The sequence below is a fragment of the Thermobia domestica genome, chromosome 5, assembly GCF_964235325.1.
Source record: "Thermobia domestica chromosome 5, izTheDome1.hap1.1, whole genome shotgun sequence".
Taxonomy (NCBI): Eukaryota; Metazoa; Arthropoda; class Insecta; order Zygentoma; family Lepismatidae; genus Thermobia; species Thermobia domestica.
In genome coordinates, this window is record NC_137458.1 from 303,050,014 (window position 1) to 303,070,977 (window position 20,964).

The window sequence follows — 20,964 nt, forward strand, 5'->3', positions numbered from 1 at the left end:
AGAGTTCAACATTTTGAAAATGTTTAAAAACGGGAACGGGACGGATGACCCTCTTTAATGAAAAAAGGGCGAGGTCCGTTTCTCTTTCAACCTCCATTAAGCCAGCACGTAAGATAGCGAAACACACATTAGTCAACTTTGTTTAGCGTAGATTGCACATCCTTTACAGTAAAATACAGACTCTGGTGTTCAATCATTGTGGGGTAGTGAGCGTAGAACTGTATCAAATGCAATGGGAACTCCCGCAAAGTGTGAACTACATGATGCAACTCTATTTCTCCAGGCGGCCGCTGATTTCCCTGAAATTCTAAAATCAGACAATTCAGAAAACATATTTTATTCCTTTCACGAACCACATGATTCATGCATCCATCACGGTCGCCTTTCAATACAGATAATCACACTTGGCTTCTCTCGTCGTGTACGACGGTAAGTCTTTCTTTAAACTCTCTGTACCACTTGTGTACACAGCAATCACTTATAAAGTTTTCTTCATAATCATTGATCATTTGACGATGAGTGGTGGTTGTATTGTGCCTTCCCGCCAAAAGAAATCGAAGGGCAAGTAGTTTACACTTGGCGGGCGCTTCGATTCCACTCAAAACGGTTTCACGCTCACTACTCAACAATGATTGAACACCATAGTCAGACCTTTGGTATGGAGGATATGCGATTCCCAAAGAATAGATTTGGCTAATTTGCGTTGCGCTACCTCATGTGGTTCTCCTCTGGCGACTTAAGGAAGGTTGTAAAAAGGTCCTTGTATATTTCCAATGTGAAAACTAATGTGTTTGTCCAGAAGTATATTTAGCGTTCTGTGTCAGCAAAGATAATATATAGAGCAATTGCAGCGGGTCCAATGCTCTTCCACCAGGAAGTGAACCCGGTATCTTGTGCACCAAAGGAACACGTGCTAGCTACTAGACGTTAATCAGTTACAAAAAGTAATAGAGCACTTATCTCTGGATCGAGGGGTCTTTGGTTCGAATCCAGGATATGTAAATATGTAGTAGACAACATCGTGTTCGTGGGGTTTTCCTGCGACTCTCCACTTTCTTCCTACATTTTCATTCCACCATTCTTTCACAATCCTCCACTTTCATTAATTATCCTCAGTAGTGTAGGTATACGCTTGACCGTTTTCTAAAATATAGCGTATACCTACCCGTAGACGCTAATTTTTTTCGTAAATTTACGGTGAGTATGCTGGATTATAAAAACATTGGACAGATATACGTCGTCACGGTGAGTATATGCTGGATTATAAAAATATTGAATAGATATACACCGTCACGGTGAGTATATGCTGGATTATAAAAATATTGAATAGATATACACCGTCACGGTGAGTATATGCTGGATTATAAAAATATTGAATAGATATACACCGTCACGGTGAGTATATGCTGGATTATAAAAACATTGAATAGATATACACCGTCACGGTGAGTATATGCTGGATTATAAAAACATTGAATAGATATACACCGTCACGGTGAGTATATGCTGGATTATAAAAATATTGAATAGATATACACCGTCACGGTGAGTATATGCTGGATTATAAAAATATTGAATAGATATATACCGTCACGGTGAGTATATGCTGGATTATAAAAATATTGAATAGATATATACCGTCACGGTGAGTATATGCTGGATTATAAAAATATTGAATAGATATACACCGTCACGGTGAGTATATGCTGGATTATAAAAATATTGAATAGATATACACCGTCACGGTGAGTATATGCTGGATTATAAAAATATTGAATAGATATACGCCGTCACGGTGAGTATATGCTGGATTATAAAAATATTGAACAGATATACGCCGTCACAGTGAGTATATGCTGGATTATAAAATATTGAATAGATATACACCGTCACGGTGAGTATATGCTGGATTATAAAAATATTGAATAGATATACACCGTCACGGTGAGTATATGCTGGATTATAAAAATATTGAATAGATATACGCCGTCACGGTGAGAATATGCTGGATTATGAAAATATTGGACAGATATACGCCGTCACGGTGAGTATATGCTGGATTATGAAAATATTGGACAGATATACGCCGTCACGGTGAGTATATGCTGGATTATAAAAATATTGAATAGATATACGCCGTCACAGTGAGTATATGCTGGATTATAGAAATATTGACAGATATACGCTGTCGCGGTGAGTATATGCTGGATTATAAAAATATTGGAGAGATATACGCCGTCACGGTGAGAATATGCTGGATTATGAAAATATTGGACAGATATACGCCGTCACGGTGAGTATATGCTGGATTATAAAAATATTAGGCAGGTTCACGCCATTATGGTAAGTATATCCTGGATTATAAAAAAAATTGAGCAGGTATACGCAACATACTACGAAATACGACCCACTACATCCTTTATTATCCGTCTCGTTAACCTTAAAGGAAATAATCATCCGATATTAAATTTAAAAAAAAATTCATTACATTTGCAAGCGGATATTACGACAAAAACAGTATAAATGTTTCCTTTTCATCTCTTACATCAAATAATATAAGGTAGTTACTTATCTGTCGTTCAACTTGAGGAGGAAATTATTAATTGGAAAACGACAAGACAGCGAATTGAATACTCCATGGAAATTATCAATGATCACGTGAAAATGAGATTTGCACAAGCGGAAATGAGAAAACAGGTTGGCTGTGTGCTTTTCTCCGTCTAGTGAGAGTTATGGTGAATTCCTTTAGTCTTTGAGAAAAAGAGATTTTCATTTGATTTGGTAATGGCTTTGATATCTCCTGTCTTCATTCCCCTAAAGCACGTAACGAGCAAATAGATAGGCTACCTTTTCTTATTAAGAACGAGGTATCGAATTCATGTGTTTTAATAAAGTAATATGAAAGCTTGATGGTTGAAAACGAAAGCAAATGCTGGTTGTTTTAGAATCCAATCTTGGAACATTTCACAAATCGTGATAAATTATGGATAGAAAATTGTGAAGATTTTTGTTTTTGTTTTTATCGTTTGTTTATTTTGTTTATAACCTTTATTATTTAAGGAATCTGAACGTTCATATGCGCAGAAACAGAAAAAGATCAAGAAAAAAAGAAATGAATTTTATGATTAAACATATGAATGTAATTATGTATCTTATGTTGTATATATATACAAATATGACTGTAAATCTTTTGAGAAAGAAACTGGGGGAACGGCTTATTTGTATGGGGTCGTGGCGAATGGCCACCAAGAGCTTTAGATCTTACATCATGCAATTTTTTTCTTGTGGGGATTCCTAAACCAAATTGTCTATCAAAAATCATGTAACAATGTAGATATTTAAACAAAGTTGTCCAGAATCTAGAGATGATCACTCCAGATATGTTGGAGAAAGTGTGCATAGTAGCTTTCGTAAATAGCATTAATTTATGTCTTGCTCGTTCAGGAGGGTATGCTGAATAAAAGTAAGTAAGTTGATTTTATCAATTTTGCACTTAGGGCCACAATTTTACACTTTATCAACAACGAGTAATTTACAACAATTAAATCTTATTCCTCGCGAGACATTTGTTTTTACTACAGCCGTGTGTCCACAGTATAGGATTTCTTGACGCGTTTACGTGTGCAGTACATAGGAGTAGGTTATTGTGTGGGAAGTGGGATCATACGGTTATTGTGTAAGAAGTAGGGAAAAAGATACGTTTTTTATTTTTTACGAATAGAGAAAACAATATTGAAACTTGAAGCTAGACTAGACTTTTCATCTTTAAAATCTTACTTTTCATTAAGATTTTATTTCTGTGATTCCGCGATATTTTCTTATTGTCATTTTCTGTTCTATTTCCAACTAGTTATGTTTACGTGGTTCCAAAATTTAACATTGAATCTTCCGTAAGGAAAACAAACTTTTGTGTTTACGCCCCCACAAGAGAGGTTTTTCTCTCATTTTCTTTCAAAATTTAAAAAATTCAGACATTTTGCAATAAGAATGCCAAATTTCACGTTAATAATGTGGAAATTGCATCTTCTGCCAGTGCTGTAAATTACACGATTTATTTATTTATTTATTTATCATCTCTCTCTCTCTCTCTCTCTCTCTCTCTCTCTATATATATATATATATATATATATATATAGTATGGCGCTAAATTCCGTTGTACAAAAGCAGAGGAGTGATTCCTGAGAGTAAAACAAACAAAAAAGTTCCTATAAACATAAGGCGAGAACCCCATCGTTTACGTGTTATAAGCTGTCGAAAACATGAAAAAATGAACTCTTAAGGTCCATAACTCCAAAACTATGAGACCTATTGTAGTCGGGTCAAGACTTCACTTAGGAACTAGTATGTGCTCTATTCAAAAATACATGCTTTAGAATCCTAAGGTACTCACGCAACAATTTTTATGGAGGTAGTTGGAGAGTACTTTATATCATAGGCCCGTAGTCAAACTCCCTCTATAAAACTTGTTGTGCAAGCACTTCAGGATTCTGAAACACGCATTTTTGGATAGGGCATATACTAGTTCCTAAGTGAAGTCTTGACCCGACTACGATAGGTCCCATAGTTTTGGAACTATGAACCTTTAAAATTCATTTTTTCATGTTTTCGGCAGCCTATAGCACGTAAACGATGGGTTTTCGTCCTATGTTTATTGCAACTTTTTTCTTTGTTTTACTCCCAGGAATCACTCCTCTGCTTTTGTACAACGAGTTTAGCGCCATACTGTATAATTGAAAGCGATTATGTTCGTGATTCAAACAACTCTTGAACCACCCGACCGATCTCGATCAAATTTTCAACATATAGTAGATGAGATTCGGACCTGGGGTGGCTTTTATTACTTCACTTTGATGGTACAATGTAAGAGAGAGAGGGGGAGGGGAAATATTTAAAAATGATCGAAAATAACCGATATTAGTGTGGAATCCATAGTTTTCGGAGTCGCTGAGACGAACAGTGACCCTTCCAATGCCGTTTAAATCCAAATATAGCCCTTTATGTCCAAATGAAACGTATTCTCCCCGCGTGAGGAACGGGTATTCTGACAGTATACTATATAGAGAAGTAAACGATACGGGTACGCAGCATGTACAGGAAAAAATTATGAATAAACCCTTTAAAAAATAAAATAAAATAAAAGTTATGAACACACAAAAGATAGAGAAATAAATGTAACAAACATAGCGAATAAACAGAAGTCAAACTCTTACATGTATTAGATACAAAGTAAAAGTATTCTTATAAATACAGAAAAGAAAGCTTATTCCCGTTTTCTCTCTGTCTCTTTCTCAGTGACATCAAATCAAAGTTTTGTAATTTCAGTGGGACCGTGCCTACAGAAATTAAGAGTATACAAAACATAAAATAGTAAAATTTCTGCCTCACATTTTCATTTAAATTAAAGAAAACCAAATTATATATCTTTAAAACAGGAAGCACGTATGCTTCAGGGAATTTGTGTAGAATATTTTTAGTTCCTTTGTTATCTGTAAGTCCATTAAGTTAATGAAAAACACTTATAAGATTTTTCCACGATAATCACATTAACAACTTGACCCTACCGGGTTGTTTTCGCCTTTAATTCAATCCACACATTTCTGGTCCTCTTTAGGATTTGTGGTTATGACAAAAAAATAACGCGAATAGAGAAATGTCTCTCGCTCCATTTCCAATTAGTTAATTTTGCACGTTTCAGTATTCATCTGTTTCTGGTTTCATTATTATTGATTACCCTTTGAGCCCCGTTCCCGTTCTCTGTATTGTAGCGCTCATGCGAAAATTTTCCACTACGTTAAAGTTTTGCTTCCCAAGTGCTGACGGTGCATTTTTTGCGCTTTCCAATTTCAATCAACTTGTTCAGCCTAGACACGGATTATTTCACTTTTTGTCACATTATGATTTGATTGTGGTGAAGACGCTTTTTTTTTTTTCATAATACATCTCCAAAGAAACATTTCGTTTGCTGGAGGAAGTTGAGATATCATGCGGTATCTGGAGTAAAACAATCATTACTTCATCTGGGCTTAATACTTCTACAGAATTTATACAGGAATTCGCAAACACAAATGAAAAACCTCGGCCACATTAAGATGACGTTAATCATAAATGGATGCTCACATACATGTTTAAATCATAACGGCTGCCCACTAGACTGGAACTGATACTGTCTCGTCTGGAAAATATATCATGAAAGTGTTGTCCTGTCTCGTTGGCAACTCTATTCCAAATGGCTTTGATCCTCAGACTCTCATCTCAGAACCACTGCTTTCGAACACTTTTCAATCTAAACATCACAATATGAATGTGAATAGAGTTAAGGTAGAACCTATGCGTGATAAATTTAATGAAACCAAAAGGAAACAACATAAACTAAGCATGGTAATTCTATCCTTGCTTCATCTCCAACGTTTATGCATCCACAACGTAACTTATTTTCCAAGTTTTATCACTGTTGCACTATTTGTTTAATTTTCCTTTAATCTTCCTATTCAACACCAAGGTTGTATGAGACATGACATTCTGATGCAAGTAGGATCCGAATCACAGCTCGGGTTTATATTCGTTGGAGGAGTAATGAATTTTTGCTGCAGTTATAAAGTTATGACTAAGGCCCAGATTTTTATGTGCTAAAAAACTGTAAAATGTTTAGTTTTATGTGCTAAAATAAAAAAAATATTTGCGAAAAATTAAAAAAAATAACAAAAATAATAAGGAAAAGCATGGTAAAACACCCAATATAAGAAAAATTAATACTGGAACTCCCGATAGCTCCTATTCATCAGATGTCGAAATTCCGTATGCATTCCAGTAAGTAACTAAAGTGTTTTCCAAATTGTCCATGGTAAAGCCATGCCTATTTTTACGGAATAATATCTTATTTGAGAAAACAAACGTCCTACACCACACGATGTTAACCTCGCGTATTTAAAAAGAGGTATCACGAATATTCACACAATTAACTTCACTACTATTTTGGCCTTCCAATACTTCAGATATTTTACATAGGGTTTTATAGCCAATGTTTTTCTCAAACGAATTCTTATCTTCTTCTTACGACTTCAGCTTTCGAAGCAAAAAGAACATCTAGCTTTCTTTCAACCCATTGTACTTCTTTAACCGAAATACTCAATCTCCCGTAGTTTCTAGTTTTTAAAGACTGTCAAGAAACCGAAATTAGCAGATATGACAGGCAAGTAGAGACCTGCACGGGCCAAATGTATCGGCCCGAGCCCAATCCAGCCCGAATGTACCTAGGCCCGGCCCAGCCCGGGCCCGAAAAGTTTTGTAGATTTTCGGCCCGATCCCGGCCCGGCCCGATTTTTTTTAAATTCTTGGCCCAAGCCCGGCCCGGGCCGATAAATTTTAAAAGTTTAATTTTGTAACATTTTTCACGGACATACTTCTTCAACGTTTGCCTTTATTCTAAGTACCGTTTAACGAAAGTCATAATTATTAAAGAATTGCAATTAATCGGCCCCAGCCCGGCCCGACCTGAAGAGAAATCAGTGTCGGCCCGTGCAGGTCTCTACAGGCAAGTCTCATTTCAAGCCACTGCCACTTACTAAATGTTCACAATTTCAATGGATGAAGCATCGTCTGTGTTTAGTTACTACAGACATAAATGCTTCAAACTTCTCCGCATAACATAAGCCAGGTACCTCATCGCGTGATTACGGGTGTTAGTGGGAAGTTAAGAACTGGGATTTGTTTCTTTCAAAAGTTAAATTCTAGTTGGCCATTTTGCGATTTTTCTCCCCATTTGACACTAACTTGTTCACTTTGGGTTAAAGCGTTCGGATTGTTTCACACAATCGATGTAGGGCGTGTACGAAACATGTCGCGTGAATTATATTAGGCTAGCATACAGAAAGAACTTCACCAGCTTCCCTCATATAAGCACCATCAGTCAATAAAAAACAAAATGTTGTCATATTTCACACCATTCGGCCACAAAATGTGCAACGGTTCATTGAGCAGCCTGGCAATTGTCACGTGATTCGTAATTGAAAGTTCTTTAGAGGCTAGCAAGAAATGTTGCCTGGAAACTATTTCATCATTTTTCAGGACACTTACTATAACATTTTCCACTTTTCTAACACTAACAGAATCACTAGTTTCATCAATGTTCATCCAAATTTTCTCGTTTTCTCATGCAGATCTAATGTATGTTAATGTTTCTTCATAGCACTTAGGTAAATAGTTTTTCCGAATCGTTGACTCATCTGGAGAACTTAAGTTCGTATATTTGGTAAGAAAATTTCGGAGCTCGGGATTTACCTTAGGGGTATGTTAGCAGAAACGAACGCTTTACATAAATCTAAATAGTACTGTTTACTTTTTGTGATGCTGTGCAGTAGGTGCTCCAATGAGAGCTTGTCGCGATGAAACACAGTCTTCTTCTTGTTCTGTGTGCGCGGTTTACTGAGAACCCGAGCAGAAAATTGTGACATCACAGACTATTCAGTTGGAAATGATCTAGATCAACTGCTTTACCGTCGGAGTAAAAACGTATTGCTATGCCCTAGTACGTACTAAGAGTTCAGTCTACTTATATATTCCTAAACATAGTAGCAAAACCGAAGTAACAATTGTAAGGAATAATTAACAAGCTGAATATACACAAATAAAATTTCAGAAAATTTAGTGGCTAATCTTGCCGGAACTATACATTACATGGGTTCCAAAGATAACCAGATCTCGGAAACAGAGTTCTTCGTTTGACAATCCGAATATATTTTGTCACGGAATTGTCAATATATTTTAAATATTCAATGGTTTAATTTAAAAATAAACACAAGTATGGATGAGTGGACATACGCTTCAGACTTCATACACTATTGTTACTTTGTTTTGAGTTGCATAATCTCTTGATCATAAACTAAATAGAAGATTTTGCGTATTGTGATATCCCGGAAATGACTCTGTTTACTAACAACCAACACATGCTCATATTTATAAATATCAACCACATGCGTCCAATTACGAATTACTACGGACGACAGGAACACCTGGCCATGTGACGACGAAGCAACATCAGCACCACCGCCATACTGGAGTAGCTATAAAACCAGAAGGATTACAACAACTACTGTAAGTCTTTGGTTGGTCACCTCCACTCCTTTAGCTTGTTTGGAGCTCTAGGAGCTACCTAATTCAAAGTCTTTACTTTGTTCGGAGCTCTAGGCCTCCTTTCCTGGCCACTTAGTTTGCTCGGAACTCTGTGGGACTCCTAACCTCAACCACTCAGCTTGCGTGGACCTTTGTGACTTTCAAACCTCCCTCTGCTTGCGTGGAAATTTGGGGATCCTAAATCAACTTCATCTAGCTTGCTCAGAGCTCTAGGAGCTACCTAATTCAAAGTCTTTACTTTGTTCGGAGCTCTAGGCCTCCTTTCCTGTCCACTTAGTTTGTTCAGAACTCTGTGGCACTCCTAACCTCAACCACTCAGCTTGCGTGGAGCTTTGTGACTTTCAAACCTCCCTCTGCTTGCGTGGAGCTTTGGGGATCCTAAATCCACTTCATCTAGCTTGCTTGGAGCTCTAGGAGCTACCTAATGCAAAGTCTTTACTTTGCTCGGAGCTCCAGGTCTCCTTTCCTGGCCACTTAGTTTGCTCGGAACTCTATGGGACTCCTAACCTCAACCACTCAGCTTGCGTGGAGCTCTGTGACTTTCAAACCTCCCTCTGCTTGCGTGGAGTTTTAGAGATCCTAAATCCACTTCATCTAGCTTGCTCTGAGCTCTGTACTTATCCTTCCACAGGCTGCTCGGACGTTGGAATACTTCGCCCAGCATTAGTGAATTATTTATATTAGAGTCATTTTGTATTACAGCATTTATAATGAGATTTTTGTAATAAAATTCGGTAGTGAAGAAACGTTTCCGTTTATAATTTAGCTCTACCTATATCTACATAAGCAGAACTTTACAATATATATGGAATATGAACATACGAAAGTGGATATTTTTAAACTGCCTTCCGATATGTTACATCTGTTTGTTTCTTGTTGCATTACAACTTATGTATAAATATGAACAACACCTTGTGTTTGTTTCTTTTTATAAATCTCACATCCAGCGAGTTTTCGCATGCTGCATGCGATTTCTTAAGAATTTCTACGGAAAAGTCCACATGTGAAAAAAATCAACGAAAGACTTCATACGAAATCTAAATAACATAGATTCTTCTTTTGTTGGGAATTTTCAAAGGAAGAAGTAGTACCTGACTCAGAACACTGAACTTAGGGATAAAAAAAAAGAAAGATAAAAAGTTTGTAATACCTTTCGCTTTCGTTGTGCGTTCATTTATATTCATCTGAAGTGACCGATATTTCGCCGACACGGAACAGAACATGCTAATGTTGAACTTGGTCTGACATGACTTTCTGATTATCTTCCTACAACATACACGCTCTGCTCAGCATATTATGAGAATGTGGTTAATTCTATATTATCTTAATTTCTGCACGAAAGAGGAAATTAGGCTTAAAAATAATGTCCCAAAAGTCACGAAAAGTCAAACGATCCAAAAAGAAAATGCAGATTTATTAATTGTTAAGAATTCTCAATGCTGCTACAAACAGTAAGTCAGATAACTAATTATACAGGCGAGAAATGTACAGATTTCCCAACGTAAAAATGCATTTGTCTTTGAAAATACGTCTAAGTCCCGTTATACATATTCAAATATTCCATTACATATTGTATCAAATGTTTCAGCAAAGTAGAATTTGAACGTGTACGATATCAAGTTATATGGAACTTTTGGGTAGGTTACATTTGATACAACTGTTCTAAAATAAAACATGTTCTATTCCAATCCAACATTGCATGAAATAAAACAAACGAAAATCACTGCGATGGCACTAAACCTGGAGACGGGAAGTAATTTAAATGCTTATTGATGTCTGAGCAGCATCCTGTTTTGTGTAACTGTAAACTTAAAGAATATTACAATAAATACAAACACAAAGAAATTTTGGAAAAAAATCTGGCTGAAGTTAGGCTGGCAAGAGTAGAGCGTTCATATTTCACATGCACGGTTCACATTTCTAATTTCTCGTTTATTTTAAAATTTACGATTTAAAAAGTTCACTTTTAAATAACTGCCTTAAGTGAGTACCGCGTTGCATTCTATGCATGCCAACAAATTGGCAATTGAATGAAAAAATGTAAACAAATGAGCAACAAAAATTAAGTTTTGTATTTGATTGTTTACAGTGCGTGTAAACGTTTTAGCCAAGTATTTAACCAAATGACTATCAAAGATAAGTTTGATACAACGTTTGATGGAAAACCATGACCATGTATAATGACCTTAAAAGTGGAATTCGTTTTCTTTATGGCGATACAACGATTTTGATTGTTTCAGTTTCCATATATTCTCGATTGTGTGGTGTTTGATTCCTTCCTTGTTTCCTTATGTTGTGAACTAGCTTCCAGCTACTTATATATCAGTGACTTAGATGTAGTAAGGATATAATCGCTTTATTTACTCTTTCACAGTAAGTGTGGTTTTCTCTGGACACTCATGTGCTATAAATATTTCCAGACGTGCGTGCAATTCTACATTTACTTAAGCATTGCTAAGATTGGATCTTGCTTGTTGAGCAGAAAATGCTTTTAGAATATATGTACTACCAAAAATGTCAAAGACGGAAATAAAAATTATTATAAAACGACAATATGTAAAAAAAAAAAAAAAAAAAAAAAAAAAAAAAAAAAAAGCTATTTTTCTTGTTGAGACAACTGGTAAAATACGAATTAGGTTAATAGATCGTAAGATGGCTTTTACTTTATTTATTATGTTATAGGTTATCTCATGTTGTGTAAGTATTTTAATATTTCTAATCAATATTGTTAAAATATTATTATGTACTCTTCAGAATCTATATAATTTACGGTTATCTTTCCCAAGAATTTAATACAGAAAATGCGTCATGTGTCTTACACGCCAATAAATAGGGTACTTCCTTCTCTTCTCTGGTATTCCCGATGGGGACACTCAATCGAAAAGTGTAAAATATTTTTCAGGTCAGCCATCCTCAATGAGGCCCTTATTTAGGCAAATGCCGGGGTTGTACCTAACATATAGGTCCCAGGCCGCTTCCTTCCTTCCCTTTCCTCGGATAGTGATTGCCGAGGGACATCATCCCTCAACGTGACGGGCTACCATGACCATAGATGCCAAAAGCCCAAAAATCTAATTCCTGATCCTAATCTCCTCTCTGGTGAAATTAGACTTCTATGTGCATCACAAGTAATAGCCAATCAGATACGGGGAAATCCCCTGAAAAAATGGCGTGGCAGTCGATGTTAATCTTAACGTTACAAACAAAGGAGGGAGAAAATAGACTGCTAAGCAGGGTTAGCAGCTTTAGAGGAAAGAAAGTAACGGGGAAGCAAGAATAATGTAATAAATATAGTAAGTTGAACTACATAGATATATTGAAAATATAGAATTAATTTCTCTAATCTAATTCCAAAGCATATTAGAACATTTGTCCCTATACACTCCATATGTGACCTTGAATTTTTCATGTGTAGTATGAGGCCTTTTATGCAACTGGCAACTCTGCACGTTCTTCTTATACAGGGTGGCCCAAAAGTAGATAAGCAGCCCGGTACTGATCAACTCATTGCTTTTTATATATTTTCTTATTGTTATTCATCAGATAGACTTAGTTTCTTTATTATTTGTTCTTAAAGCATTTTACTTATATCTTAAGCTGAGAACAGCCGTGGTAAATAAACCCGTAAGCTAGAATGTTAAATTTCATCAATGTAGAGGTGTATACCTACTTTTGGGCCACCCTGTACATGAAGAACCTTCTACCAATCCCGCACGTGTTCAAGTTTCTGACACAGTTGTGTATATTATTTGTCGCTGACTAATTGAGGTGGGAACCAAATAATCTGCTGTAAACCGTTGAAAACGAATAATCTGCTGTACACATGCAGTTACACATTACAATTTATGAACAATTTCTGGCTTTGACTTTGGATCGTTTGACTTTTTATGATTTTGGGACATTATTTTTAACCCTAATTTCCTTTTTCATGCAGAAGTTAAGACAATATAGGATTAACCCCATTCTCATAATATGTTGAGCAGAGCGGGTATGTTGCAGGAAGATAATCAGAAAGTCACGTCAGACCAAGTTCAACATTAGTATGTTCTGTTCCGTGTCGGCGAAATATCGGTCACTTCAGATGAATATAAATGAACGCACAACGAAAGCGAAAGGTATTACAAACTTTTAATCTTTCTTGTTTTTTTTTTTTTTTAATCCCTAAGTTCAGTGTTCTGAGTCAGGTACTACCTCTTTCTTTGAAAATTCCCAACAAAAGAAGAATCTATGTGATTTACATTTTGTATGAAGTCTTTCGTTGATTTTTTTCACATGTGGACTTTTCCGTAGAAATTCTTAAGAAATCGCATGCAGCATGCGAAAACTCGCTGGACGTGAGATTTATAAAAAGAAACAAACACAAGGTGTTGTTCATATTTATACACAAGTTGTAATGCAACAAAAACAAACACATGCAACATTTCGAAAGGCAGTTTTAAAATATCCACTTTCATATATACTGTAAAGTTTTGCTTATGTAGATATAGGTAGAGCTAAATTATAAACGGGAACGTTTCTTCACTACCGAATTTTATTACAAAAATCTCACTATAAATGGGGTAATACAAAATGACTCTAATATAAATAATTCACTGATACTGGGCGAAGTATTCCAACGTCCGAGCAAGCTAGGTGAAGTGGATTTACTGTTTATTCATATGCAGTCACTGAGTGACGCAACTCGGTGACACAACTGCTTGTGAAGCATTGCTTTAAATTGTTGCGTTCGCACGAGGCAACTGCAGTTGCCGTCACCGACCGCTCTCGTGCAACTGTCTCGAGCAACTCTCAGTGTCCGTCACTCGAGGAAATGCATTTCTTTAAATTGTAACCTTCGTACGGGGACACTGCAGTGACCGTCACCGCACAAGGTTGCTAGTGTATCTTGATTACTAGTGTATGTATATATGTTTAAAAAAAAGTGCTGATCAGACGAAACATACACACTTGGTCTTACCCTAACCTGCCCTAGTCGTGGGTTTTTTCCCCTCCCCGATGGGGGAAATTTTTAACACAATAGAAAATAATAATAATAAAAAACTTACTTTATGCATAGAGGTCTACCTTTATTTTGTTTTAGTATAAATTTTAATGAATTTTCATTTTACAAATGCTGTGAAGAGAGACTTTAATTGCTACAAATTCACAATCTTTTCTTGTTTGAAATAGTTACAGAGAATGATGAGTTTGTGTTTTGCAATATGCGTTGCCGCAATAATGAAAGAAATTCGTTTTGATTTTTCATCCGTAATAGTTTGAATATTCTAATACTAAGAATTTCATTAAAAGGAATAAAATAATCGGATTGTTGAAATTTATCTAGATTGATATTGTGACAAGGTGTTGAGGAGAACATGCACAGGAGGGGTGCGGGGGAAGTGCAGTACACCATAATTACCTGCTTCTTCGCTACTGTCTACTGCAAGTACGTTAAAATTCTATTTAGCTTCGACGACCAATGATTGAAGCCAATAGACTTGCTAGATCAATTATTATTTGAAGACTGTTTAATTTGACTTCTATTATTATTATTATTATTATTATTATTATTATTATTATTATTATTATTTTGCACTTTTCTTCGTCTTGTTAATTAAATCTTCGTTTAAAGTGCTCCCCTCAAAACGTTGCGCCCCTAGACTCGGGCCTAGTGGTAAATCCAACCCTGCCTAGTCGTCTATTACGTTTTGTTCTTTGGGTATTATTCATTTGTATTAATCATCAGATTTTCAGCCATCCCTTATGCCAAATGAATCATTTCCAGATCTACGTTTCTAACTATTTTTATTATTATTATCACGTAACGGGACTTACAATATTGTACTCTTAGTACGTCCGTCCGTTACTCCCACGATAACTCTAGGACAAATGCGAAATTTTTATATTCTATTCTTGCAACAGATATGTGGAGCGATTATGGTATCTCGTCCGAGTTCGTTAATGGAGACGATTGATCAATCGGACGTGGTAGAAATCAACCATTTCCGGTTTTAACGTTGCCATTATAGAGCGACAGCCGTAATAGATAGCGAGAAGGAGTTTTCTCAAATCGATTAAGCGTTTCAAGAATAACACCCATGTCCATCCTTAATACTGCATTAAAACCGGAAGTGGTAGAAATGCAGTACGACTTCCGGTTTCAATATTAATCTACATAGAGGAAAATTGATAAGAGAGCGAGAAACGATTTCCTTATAATCGCCTTAGCGTTCTAAGAATAGTTTGCATCTTCTCTCTTAACACTTTATTCAAATCGATTGTGGCAGAAATCAACCATTTGCGGTTTCAGTGTTGATCGCCATAGAATAAAAACGGTACTAGATAGCGAAAAGTGTTTTTGTACTCGATTTAGCATTTCAAAAATGCGTACTATCTCCTCTCTTAACCCTCTATTCAAACCAGAAATGACATAAATAAACTACTTCCGGTTTAAACGTTGATCACTATAAGATATAAACGGTAATAGGTAGGGAGAAACTGTTTTCTGTAATCAATTGTGTCCCAAGAATAATATTCCACGTCGACTCTAATCTCTTTACTAAAACCATACGTCGTATAAATCTAGTACTATTTTTAGTTTTCACATTAATTTTAAAAAATATTGGGTGCTCCTTTTTATTCTTTATTAGAATTATGTATTATTATTATTATTATTATTATTATTATTATTATTATTATTATTATTATTATTATTATTATTATTAAGTCATTAAAGAAAGAAGTAAAGGACGGAAATATGTTGTTGGCAAAACCAATCATATATTGATAAGATTCTTTGTGGCTTAGTGCTTAGAACTTTGCTACCCTTGCAGAAGCCGGGTTCGATTTCCGGTGGCAGGCACTGTGGTTTGTAGATCTACGTCCCAGCCTAGTAGCCTAGTAGCGTAGGTGTTGAAATGAAGTTGAACTCTTCAGTAATAAAAATACATAAACAAAAATATTGGTAAGTGGAAGAGTATTACCTGCGTCTAATAAAAGAATATAAATTGAGAAATTAATTACAAAGTTTATTTTGACTTTGGAGTTGCAATACCTAAAAAAATGTATGGAAATAATATACATACGTATTTCTATGTGTATATATAGTCCTAATGACAGGATAGCTCTGATGCAAATCCTCCTCAAAGGCAAGCCTCTTGGCAGAAAGACAGCCGTCCTGCGAATCCTCAGGAACCTCATTCAAGCTGGTTCAGGGCAACTGTCATCCGGGGAACCTAAAATATCCCCCTTATCTCGAACCATGAATGGCTATATGTGTGTTTCTGCGTGTTCCGTGTATTTCTATGTCCTGAAAATACCATTCATAACTTGGGAAATAAAAGAGGAGGAAAACAGGAAAGAACAATAAGCCTCGGTATCTGCTGCCGGTTGCCTGTCTTTTCACAAGCAGTGACGCCACTAAGTCACGTCACTCAGTGATTGCGAGCGAAGCGACCCTTAGGATCCCCAAAGCTCCAGGCAAGCAGAGGGGGGTTTGAAAACACAAAGCTTCACGCACGCTGGGTGGTTGAGGTTAGGAGTTCTTTGTAGAGCGAGTTTGGCTACAGGCTATAACTTGAAGTACTCACCATCTACCTCTATAAAAACTGTTGCAGAAGTACCTTAGGATTCTGAAACATGGATATCTGGATAGGGCACATATTAGTTCCTAAGTGAAGTCTCTTCCCGACAGGTCCCATAGTTTTGGAGCTATTAACCTTTAAATTTCATTTTTTCACGTTTTCGGCAGCCTATAACTCCGAAAGGAAGCATTTGTGCACCTAAGTTGATCTATACTGTTTGTCCTCACTTGGTGTCAGGAATCACCTCCGAAACGTTGTTAGTGTTGTGTGGAAACACCCTGTATATAAATCTTTCAGTTTAACGTTCCACGCTATGCTTCTTAAGCTAAAGGAGACGGATGATTAAGGGAAGTGAATGATTATGGAAGAACTTGTGGAATGATAAAGTCGAAGGATACGGGAGTACCTCGACAAATCCCACAGGCACGATGTTACCCACCATAGAACTAGAGTAAAAAGACAATATGCTTTCTACAAGATAGCAATACTTTACAAGGTTTAGTCTACGATGTCAAAACTTCGTAAGAAATACGATTTTGGCATATTTACAAGGCTTTTCATTTATCAACAACACAGAACAAATCCTAACAAGAAATGACTACCAGGAGCACGGTAGCTCAGTAGCAGAGCTCTTACCTCTGGTGTGTGGGGTTTCTGATTCGACTCCCGGCTAAGTAAGTGTGGTGGATAACATCGTGTCCGTAACTTTGGTCGGAGTACTCTCGTTTGTTCATTCCACTAAGTCTTCCATCATCATTCACTTTCCTTCGCCTAATCAACGTGTCCCTTAACATAAAGAGCATATTCGCGGGACGTTAAACTGAAAGATTTCATTCCATTTCAAGAAATGACTACTATAATACGAACATCCTCAATCAATTTATCCGCACTTTGAATTAAGACCCAGACACGAGATGCAGATCTCGGATCCAAGTTCGATTGATTGATTGATTTTTTGAGTTTTACGCCCCTTTTCAGCAGCAAGGCCATATGAGACGTGGACCTACTGATTAACGTGGAATCCGAACCACATGAGCTCCCGCCGGGAATCGATCCCGGGCCTCCCACGCCAAAGGGATCCAAGTTCGAATCCCGGTCCGGATCCTGATTTGGATCTGGATCCAATCCGAATCTGACCGGATCCAGATCTTCCGATCTAACAAGATCTGGATTCGGCTATCCCTAGAAACCATGTGTACTAAAGGCGAACGCGCTATCTACTGGACCTACAGAGAAGGCACGTGAGTTCTGCTGGACAACATCGTATTAATTTGTCTATTCGTTTCCTTTCACCGTTAATTCATAACCATCTACTTTAGTTAATTCACTCGTCTCATTAAGTCTAAACAACATACTCATGAGACGCAGAAGTAGCAATTTTTAATTTGATTTTCATGTATCCATCCATGTTTATTTCCCCTTTTTAATTTATATTTGGATAGTAATTATCGAAGAAAATTGAGAAACGAAGCTACAATATACCCTACGGAAAACTCATTCCCATTTTGTTCTTTTAGACTTGTCTCCGAGACACTGAAGTTTAATAAAAAAAAAAAAAAGACTTTCTGTTTTGCACATCGGTTAACACGGACGATAATAACACGAAGAGGAAAAACAGCAAAGCAAAACTAATTTTATCGACAATTTTCTCTCACACGGTGAAAATTAACTTAATTCGAAATAGGTCTGGCGCCACAAAGATGGAGAGAACACATAAGTTCTCACAGTCGTTTCAAGTCGGTAATTACACGCACGGAGGGAAACAAAGTAAAACGAAAAAGGGAAAGGATGTTGTTTAGGGCATCGTTCCAAACCAGGGTAATAACTTAAGCAAATACACTTTGCGAATTAAGTACCAAGATTATCGCGCGGCTTGGGAAGACAAGCGAGACACTGACGGCTAACGCTGTCCTTATTTATTGTCTATTCCGAGACACTTTATGGTTACGAACAAGGGAAAGGCAACAATATTACGTGAACGCGGATTTTTATCCGTATCAAAGTCTGAATTGTATCAAAAGAAGAAGTTCTGTGTTTCAAAATATATTTACAGTAATGACTTTCAGATATCTTTAGTGCACGGAAGTGATACTGAACAACAGATGGCAGTACATTTCCATTTTTTGTAACGAATTATTAACATTTACAATCATTCAGTCAACTTCAAGAGAGAAATAATGATCTCTACCCCGAAGAAAAATTCAATTATCACAGAATAATGCGTGAAATGTATTAAGCTCAGAAACACTATAAGACGACGCATGGATATGGTAAAGAAGTATTGTAATATATATATAATTATATATATAATGGATTTAATTGAAAGTAAATGGCGCCATCTTCTATTTCTATGTTCTTTTACGACTTTCTTCTCCCGTTGTTCTTTCTTCTTTACCTTTCCAGTCTCAAACGGAGGTATATTATGAATAGTGAAAATATATTGAAAGATCTGGTACCAGCTGCTAATGTAAAATGACGAGCGCCTCGTGATCTAAATACCCGATTGTGATTGGTTGGTTTCGAACCCGGAATGGAAGCTACGGATCAACTGACGTTGTTCGTCAGTTGGTCGGTGAATGAGGGGCGTAGAGTGTGTTTCTTTATATTTGTTAAGTTAAATATTTTTTTTTCTTTCTGTTGAAATGGTTTGAAATCTTGTCATAAGGATGTATGTATGTGAGTAAACTCAATGTATTTAAAAATGGTTATCAAGGATTGACATATATAAACACGAGCAAGTATAATATCTTACTACATGAGATTTGATTTATTAAAATTTGAATGAAGAAGTTAGAATTTGCTGTTGGCCATGTTGGAATGGCCCCTGTGATTAGTGCTTTCTAGGATGTTGCTTTGAGAACTGTAGAACTTGTTTTTACTATTTATTCTATTGTTGATTATTTTGTATAGTGTTACTTTTTTCTTTTTTACTATTTTTTTCCTTATTTATAATAAATTGTTTTAAAAAATGAAATGAAATCTTTGAGTTTTACGTCCCACGTTTATGCCGATTAGGATAAAGGAGACGGTGATGATGAGAAATGAATGAAATGGTGGAATGAGGAAAGTGGGAGGAAACGGGAGAACCCCGAGAAAACCCACGCACACGATGTTTGTCCACCACAAAGTTCACTTGGCGGGGGCTGGGATCGAACCGGGGACCCCAAGCACCAGAGGTGAACGCTCTACCACTGAGCCACCGCGGCCCAATAAATTGTTTTGTTCATGTTATTTGAAATATTAGATTTGTCATTTCTAAGTAATATATTTGAACTGAAATAATTTTGAACAAAGTTTAATAAATTAAAATGTGAGAGTGAGACATTTTCATCATCTGGGTGCGCTCGGCGGTCTTTCAATACAGTACCGGCGAAAATTCTCCATACTTTTTATCAGGATTATTTTCCCGGAGGTCGTGCCTGTGTTTTGAAAGTTTAGACTTGTACTTATTTTTTTTCTTTCAAGTATGGATTTTGCCCCCCGGGGATGGGGTCATCCGGAAGGAAAGGAGATTAGGAGTGTTTTGTTACAAATACGATCTGCTGTACTCCACTAAACCTCTACGTCGGGCCAGTTTTTAAGAGTTTGAATGAATAAATAGGGGGATACTAAAACATCTTTTATCTATTTACTCTGTCTGTCCGTGGGTACAAAAATTCTAGAGAAGTACTTGATGGGTCTGCATCGAATTTGGCGGGAAAAACGAAATCTTTCAGTTTTACCTCCCACCATTATGCCCTTTAGCCTAAGGGAAACGGGCGATTTACCCTTTAGCGCGCAGCTTTGCATATATGCAAATTTTACTTTGAAATTGTATTGCGCCATGTAGTTTCTAGTTCGGACATACCTAGGTAGAAAAGCAGCTTTGCGTATCAGCTAAGATGTCCTTCACTTATGAAGTTCTGAATTTTCCGCTAGATGTCATAGTAAGCCAGCGTTGGACTCTTTTTTTTTCTTACTTGAGGGCGCGGTGGCTCAGTGGTAGAGCGTTAACCTCCGGTGCTTGAGGTCCCTGGTTCGATCCCAGCTCGTGCTGTGTTGACTTTGTGGTGGACAAACCGTGCTCGTAGGTTTTCTCGAGGTTCTCCCGTTTCCTCCCACTTTCTTTATTCCACCATTTCATTCATTTCTCATCATCACCGTCTCATTTAGCCTAACCGACATAAACGTAGGACGTAAAACTTAAAGATTTCTTTTCTTTTCTTTTTCTTACTTGCGGTACTCAGAGTAGTCATCTTGTCATCTTTGAACTTTCTTTGCTCGTTTAGTGGAC

General features: G+C 36.7%; 1 non-coding gene across 1 annotated transcript; it reads left to right on the forward strand.

Annotated features, from left to right (window-relative positions):
- Positions 1-20,655: 20,655 nt before the first annotated feature.
- On the forward strand, positions 20,656-20,727 carry TRNAR-CCG (transfer RNA arginine (anticodon CCG)). The gene has a single exon. It is a non-coding gene; the product is annotated as a tRNA-Arg (tRNA).
- The last annotated feature ends 237 nt before the right edge of the window (positions 20,728-20,964 follow it).